The sequence below is a fragment of the Elgaria multicarinata genome, chromosome 13 (assembly GCF_023053635.1).
Source record: "Elgaria multicarinata webbii isolate HBS135686 ecotype San Diego chromosome 13, rElgMul1.1.pri, whole genome shotgun sequence".
Classification (NCBI taxonomy): domain Eukaryota; kingdom Metazoa; phylum Chordata; class Lepidosauria; order Squamata; family Anguidae; genus Elgaria; species Elgaria multicarinata.
In genome coordinates, this window is record NC_086183.1 from 25849387 (window position 1) to 25857419 (window position 8033).

Below are 8033 nucleotides of genomic sequence, written 5' to 3' on the forward strand. Positions count from 1 at the left end.
ACCCACAAGCAGGACATGGGTGCAACGGCACCCTCCTGTCCATGTTCCCCAGCAACTGGTGTACACAGGCATCCTTTCTTTGGTACCGGAGGTTCCAACTCAAAAAAGGGGCATGGTAGACCTGGAGAAGGGGGCAGAAAAAGAACAACACACAGGACAAGGCAATTGGCCGAAGTATTGCTATGTGGCTCAGAAAATTTATTTATTTATTTTATTTATTTATTACATTTTTATACCGCCCAATAGCCGAAGCTCTCTGGGCGGTTCACAAAAATTAAAACCATAATAAAACAACCAACAGGTTAAAAGCACAAATACAAAATACAGTATAAAAAGCACAACCAGGATAAAACCACGCAGCAAAATGGATATAAGATTAAAATACAGAGTTAAAACAGTAAAATTTAAATTTAAGTTAAAATTAAGTGTTAAAATACTGGGAGAATAAAAAGGTCTTCAGCTGGCGATGAAAGGAGTACAGTGTAGGCGTCAGGCGGACCTCTCTAGGGAGCTCATTCCACAACCGGGATGTCACAGCGGAGAAAGCCCTCCTCCTAGTAGCCACCTGCCTCACTTCCTTTGGCTCACGGAGAAGGGCCCCTGTAGATGATCTTAAGGTCCGGGTAGGTACATATGGGAGGAGGCGTTCCTTCAAATAACCTGGCCCCAAACCGTTTAGGGCTTTAAATGTCAATACCAGCACTTTGAATCGGGCCCGGACCTGGACTGGCAGCCAATGAAGCTGGAAAAGGACTAGCGTAATATGATATCGCCGGCCAGTCCCTGTTAGTAAACGGGCTGCCCTGTTTTGTTCCAGTTGAAGCTTCCGGACCGTTTTCAAAGGCAGCCCCACGTATAACGCATTGCAGTAATCCAGACAAGAGGTTATCAGAGCATGGATCACTGTAGCTAGGCTATCTCTATCCAGATAAGGGCGTAGTTGGTATATCAGCCCAAGCTGATAAAAAGTGCTCTTTGCCACTGAGTTCACCTGTGCCTCAAGTGACAGTTCTGGATCCAAGAGCACCCCCAAACTACAGACCCGATCCTTTAGGGAGAGTGCAACCCCATCCAGGAAAAGAAAGAAAAAAAGACTGACGGGGAAAATGTGATCAGTGTTTATAAAATGGTGTACGGAAAGAGGGTGTGGGGAATGCTCTCCTCACATAACATTAAGGTCTTAAGGTCACCCAGTGAAATTAAGGACAGACCACCACCACCATCCCCCCTACACACAAATAGTTCACACAGTGCTTAATTTAATGCAGCCTGCTGGCTAGGCTAATTATAGGAGTTGTTGTCCAATATATCTGGAGAGCATCAGGTTCGGGGAGGCTAATTTAACCTATGGAACTGACTGCCACAAGATGTGGAAATGGAGACTTTGGTGGCTTTAAAAATTGTTGGAGGATCAGTGACTATTAGTCATGAGAGCTCAATGAATATCGTCCTGATGTGTATGGTTTTTATACTTCATATAATTTATTTTAACGGTTTTTAATTTTTGTGAACCACTATGAGGCAGTATAGAAATATAATAAAAGAAATTAAAAGGTGCCCCAAGTCCCCTTATTATTTTTGTGAAAAGCCTATGTGGAAACTTTTTGCAAAGTTATAAATCCTGAGGTTTATCTCTAGATGGATAAAGCAGGCTGCATCTCTGAGCACATTTACTAAAAAGTATTTGATGTTGTATCTTGTGGTTTTAATTTTTGTGAACAGCCCAGAGAGCTTTAGTTATTAGGTGGTATATAAATAAATTACCAAGTCAATATATTTAGCATCAGGACAGCATAAACAAAACTCCGTTCATTCCAGAGTTTAAAAGGTGATGCAGTCAAATGTTACCTGCAGTCATGAGGACTAGAAAGTTACTGAAGGGGGAGGAGGAGAGGGAGAGAGAGACAGTCACATCAGCAAAGTCATTTCAGACCCTGGACATAATAGTTTTATGGGGGAGGGGGCATTTAGAAGACCATGTGTATTACTTTAGTTCTGAAACACACAATTACATTTCTCCCCCTCCCACCACCATCAACACAGCCATTTCACACTTTGCAACCGGTTCTACATTTCTTATAAGCTGGAGCCAGCAGAAATATAGGCAAAACCAAACCAAACCAAAACCAAAACGCACGCATGCACACACACACACACACACACTTTTTGCTCACCCTGATGATAATAATTATAAAAGAAATACTCTGAGCTTGTACAGTTTTCACCTTTTAAACTCTGGAATTAACTGAGTTTTGTTTATGCTGTCCTGATGCTAAATGCATTGACTTGGTAATTTATTTATTTCTATACCACCCAATAACTAAAGCTCTCTGGGCTGTTCACAAAAATTAAAACGACAAGATACAGCATCAAATACTTTATAGTAAATGTGCTCAGAGATGCAGCCTGCTTTATCCATCTAGAGATAAACCTCAGGATTTATAACTTTGATAATTACAAAAAAAATCAGCCCAAAACAAAGGTAGCCGTCCTGGTCCATGAGAAATTAAAATCCCAAATCCAGTTTTGCAACACCTTTGTTAGGAATTTTGGTTGATCCTAATAAAGGTATCCAACTATGCATTTTGATACTTCAAGGGTTTTATGATGGTAAGGTTGCTAGAAACGTAATATCGCAACATTGGGTGTAGATTTTAGGATTTCCAGAAGTTAGATCCCAAGAATTGTTTAAAACAAAAAATTAGAATCCCAGAAACTACTAAAACAAAGTCCTGCCTCTTCACTTGGTCCAGGGAGGGGACGAGGGTGGGAAGGAAGAAGGAGCAGCAAAGAGGGACTACGAGCAGTCCTGAGGTCTCTGTCCAAAGCTGTTGTGCTTATTTATTTATTTATTTATTTATTTATTTAACTTCTATACCACCCCCATAGCCAGAGCTCTCTGGGCGGTTTACAGAAATGCTAAAATTGAGATAAAAAGAAGAATACCAAATTTTAAATTTTAAACACAGAACATACACACGTAAAGCGTTAAAAACCGTTACAAAATTAAACATGTGGGTGATTAAGATGTGCTGCCATATGCCTGGGCAAAGAGGAAAGTCTTAACCTGGCGCCGGAAAGAAAGCAGCGTTGGCGCCAGGCGAGCCTCGTCAGGGAGATCGTTCCACAGTCTGGGGGCCACCACCGAAAAGGCCCTGTGCCTCGTTGCCACACTCCAGGCCTCTCTCGGAGTACGCACCCAGAGGAGGACCTTAGATGTTGAACGTAGCAACCGGGTATATTCACATCGGGAGAGGCGTTCCGTCAGGTATTGTGGTCCCAAGCCGTGTAAACTAGCACAAAACTTTGGCATATGTTTGGAAAAGATGCTAGGTTGGGGGGTTCCAAGTTAACAGAGCCTAGCTGTGCCACCAACCGGAGTTTGTAAAAGGCACTCCGTGCCACTGAGGTCACCTGAGCCTCAAGTGACAATGATGGATCTAAAAGAACCCCCATGCTACGAACCTGCTTCTGCAGGGTGAGTGCAATCCCATCCAGGACCGGTAGAACACCACCCCATCCTGTCAGCGGAATCACCTACTAACAGCATCTCAGTCTTGTCTGGATTGAGTTTCAGTTTATCAGCCTTCATCCAGTCCATTGTTGCAGCCAGGCACCGATTCAACACATCCACAGCCTCTCCTGCTGAAGATGAAAAGGACAAATAGAGCTGCGTGTCGTCAGCATACTGATGACAGCACACTCCAAAGCTCCGGATGACTGCACCCAGAGGCTTCATGTAAATGTTAAACAACATGGGGGACAAAACTGACCCCTGTGGGACCCCGTACTTGAGAGTCCAGAGGGCCGAGTAATGTTCCCCAAGCACCATCTTCTGTATCCGACCTGCCAAACAGGAGCAGAACCACTGCAAAGCAGTACCTCCCACTGCCAGCTCAGCCTGTCATCCCAGAAGGATACCATGGTCAATGGTATTGAAAGCCACTGAGAGGCCGAGGAGAATCAACAGAGTCACATTCCCTCTCCTGTCTTTCTCCGGACATAGGTCATCATACAGGGCGACCAAGGCTGTTTCTGTGCCAAAACCAGGCTTGAAACCTGACTGAAATGGATCCAGATAATCAGTCTCATCCAAGAGTGTCTGGAACCGGCCCGCAACCACCCGCTCAAGGACCTTGCCCAGGAATGGAACAAGGGCATTGATGATGGGAGGAGGGGGAGAGTAAGTGAGAATTTACTCAAAAGTAAATTTCATTTAATGGGGGGGGGGGTGTCTCAATAGAAACTATGTTACATAGTTACATAGTTCTATGTTACACAGAAACTATGTAAGTTTGCAGCCTAAAGACATGGGTTGTTGTAGTCTATAATACATTCCCACACTTTCTCTTGCCAGTATGCCATGTTCAGTTTGCAGTTTTTCCTCTTTGGCTAGTCCCAGGCAAATCCACAATCCCGGTCTAGGAGAAGTGTGAGTGTACGGAGTGTGAGTTGTAAACATGCACAACTTGGGACATTACACAGTTCTGTCCTGAGAGGAAGCAAGAAGTGAATTAGACTACCTTCTCTAACATTTTAATTATAGTAATTATTTCTAATCATGCACATATATTGCATGATTAGAAATGCTTGTTTTTGTCCTATCACCGTGGTTCTTTTTGGTACCTAGCACCGCCCCTGCCAGAGTTTCTGGAAAGTCCAGATAGGGAAACTACGGTCTCTCTGCACCGTACCCTACCTTTTTGAGGCTCTTTTATAGAGAAGTTACTGCACTTCAGCAGATTTGTGCAAATCTCCCCAACACTTAAAAAAATTGTTTAGAAGGGGGCACCATGGAGTAAATGGGGCCCCATGGGGGCGGTAATTACTGCTTGTGCATGTATCACATTTGCTCTGTCCCATTCAACCACCCACTAAGTTATTTTTTTAAAAAAAAAACACCTGCAGGTTTTTCTTTTTTCCCTTTTTCTGCAAATTTGAAGGCTAGGAAGTAAATGGAGGGACATTAGTGCAACTGTAGGTTTTGCTTTCAGTACCTTCAGTACCTACAGAGGGGAGACATGATAGCACTCTTCAAATACTTGAAAGTTGTTCACACAGAGGAGGGCCAGGATCTCTTCTCGATCCTCCCAGAGGAATCATTCTAATTTAAGGTGGGTGGTCATATGGTTGCTGCTATTGTTAAAACAATTGGGATTTGGAAAGCCGAATATGTAAACGTAACTTCTGCCTCGCACTTTTCTATAGAAGTCATTTCCACCACCTCCCACCCATTATTACAACAAGCTTTTCAACCCACATTCACTTGGCCAGAACTATTATCACCCCATTGTGGGGTGACCGTTACTGAAAGCTTCGACAGTTACTTGCCTAAGGCCATCTAGTGAATTACTGCAGGAGGATGAATTGAATCGGAAACTTTAAGGCTGTCTTGAATGCCATTTTTGGTAGAAAGGCAGGGTACAAGTCAAATGAATAAATAAATAAATTAAAAAGGCAGGGGTGAGCAGAAGGCAGATATCCAGATGTTTTGAACTTCAACCTCCATAAGCCCCTGCCAGCATAGCCAATAGCTAGGAATGCTGGGAATTGAAGTCCTAAAAATCTGGAAATCTACTTTCTGCCCTTGCTTTAAGGCACACTTGATAATTTTCAGCTACTGCCCCCAAAGCAGTTTCTCAAAAAAAACACAAAAAAACCAGTCTTTCTTTATCTAAAATTTAGAAATCCACTCCATATTTTTCTAGTAGCCTTAACATTGCAGAAGCAGTTTTAATCCAGTTTCCATTGGAGAGCTATCACCAACTCTCTGGTCTAGCTCTATTTAGGCAGCCGTGCCTCTTTCCTTATCACTGTGTTTTGTACTAAAATTACTACAATACAACCATCATTTGTCCTAAACACTGCCTTTGATTTCCCCCTAAAAACTCTGAAAAATCCGACAACCTTTATTATCCTCTGTAAACCAGGAGATTCTCTCCTTAACATATTTATTTATTTATTTATTTAGAATATTTATATACCGCTCCCCATTGAAAAATTTTGGAGCGGTGTACAAGGTAAAATGAAAATAAAAACAGAATAAAACTGTTAAAACAAAATTTAAAAAGAAGCAAAAATCAGAAATCTAAGGCTGCATGTTAAAGAAAGGCTTCTTGGAATAAAGATGTTTTCAGGAGGCGCCGAAAGGAGTACAAGGTCGGAGCCTGCCTGACCTCCAGAGGCAGGGAATTCTACAGGAGGGGAGCCACCACGCTGAAGGCTCTTCCCCTGGTGGATTCCAGTCGGAGGATGGATCTAGGTGGAACCACCAGGAGCAGGCCCTTGGATGACCTCAGTGACTGGGCAGGTTGGTAAGGGAGAAGGCGCTCTCTCAGGTATCCTGGTCCCAAGTTGTTTAGGGCTTTGTACACAAGTACCAGAACCTTCAACCTGGCCCGGTAGCGAATAGGCAGCCAGTGCAGTTCTCTCAGCAGAGGAGTTACATGCTGGAAAGGCGCAGCTCCAGACAACAGCCGAGCTGCAGCATTCTGCACTAGCTCCAGCTTCCGGAGCAGCTTCAAGGGCAGCCCCACATAGAGCGCGTTGCAGTAATCCAATCTTGAGGTTACCAATGCCTGTACCACCGTGGCCAAGCTATCCCTGTCCAGGAGAGGCCGTAGTTGGCGAACCAACTGAAGATGGTAAAAGGCACTCTGAGCCGTGGCGCCTACTTGAGCCTCCAACGACAGAAATGGGTCTAAGAGTACCCCCAAACTACGAACCTGTTCTTTCAGAGGCAGTGCCACCCCATCCAGAACAGGCAATGAGCCTGCCTCCCAGACTCGGGACCGCTCACCCACAGGGCTTCCGTCTTGCCAGGATTCAGTCTCAGTTTATTGGCCCTCATCCAGCCCATTACTGAGTCTAGGCACTGGTCCAGGACCTCCACAGCCTCACCTGATTCAGTTGTCAGATAGAGCTGCGTGTCATCAGCGTATTGATGGCATTTAGCTCCAAATCCCCTAATGACCGCTCCCAACGGCTTCATATAGATGTTAAATAACATTGGGGACAAGATGGTGCCCTGCGGCACTCCATAGCTCAATTGCCAGGAGGCCGAGGACTGGTCACCCAATGCTACTCTCTGAAAATGACCCCGTAGGTAGGACCGGAACCGCTGTAAAACAGTGCCTCCGATGCCCATCCCACAGAGTCGATCCAGGAGGATACCATGGTCAATGGTATCAAAAGCTGCCAAGAGATCAAGCAGGATTAACAGGGTTGCATTCCCCCTGTCCCTCTCTCGATAAAGGTCATCCATCAGGGCGACCAAGGCTGATTCAGTCCGGTAACAAGATTGGAACCCAGACTGGAATGGATCTAGATAATCAGTATCCTCCAAGAGTGCCTGCAAAAACTTACTTCATTGGGAAGCTGCCGTTACGGCCCGTTTTGCACAATACAGACTTTTGCCCGGAATGGGTATCGGAATGTGGTTTCAGGGCAACTTTTGGAGCTTTTTACATCTGTCCCACCTAGTTATGTGCGTTTGGTGAGTTTGGTTGACTTTCCTCATTGGGAAGCTGCTGTTATGGCCCGTTTTGCACAATACAGACTTTTGCCCAGAACGGGTACCGGAACGTGGTTTCGGGGCAACTTTAGGAGCTTTTTATATCTGTCCCACTTAGTTATGTGCATCTGGTAAGTTCGGTTGACTTTCCTTATTGGGAAGCTGCCGTTACAGCCCGTTTTGCGCAATATGGACTTTTGCCCGGAATGAGTATCGGAACGTGGTTTCGGGGCAACTTTGGGAGCTTTCTATATTTGTCCCACCTTGTCATGTGCGTCTGGTGAGTTTGGTTGACTTTCCTCATTGGGAAGCAGCCCGTTTTGCACAATACAGACTTTTGCCCGGAACAGGTACCAGAACGTGGTTTCAGGGCAACTTTGGGAGCTTTTTACATCTGTCCCACCTAGTTATGTGCGTCTGATTAGTTTGGTTGACTTACCTCATTGGGAAGCTGCCGTTACGGCCCATTTTGCGCAATATGCGTTTTTGCCTGGAACAGGTATCTGAACGTGGTTTCGGG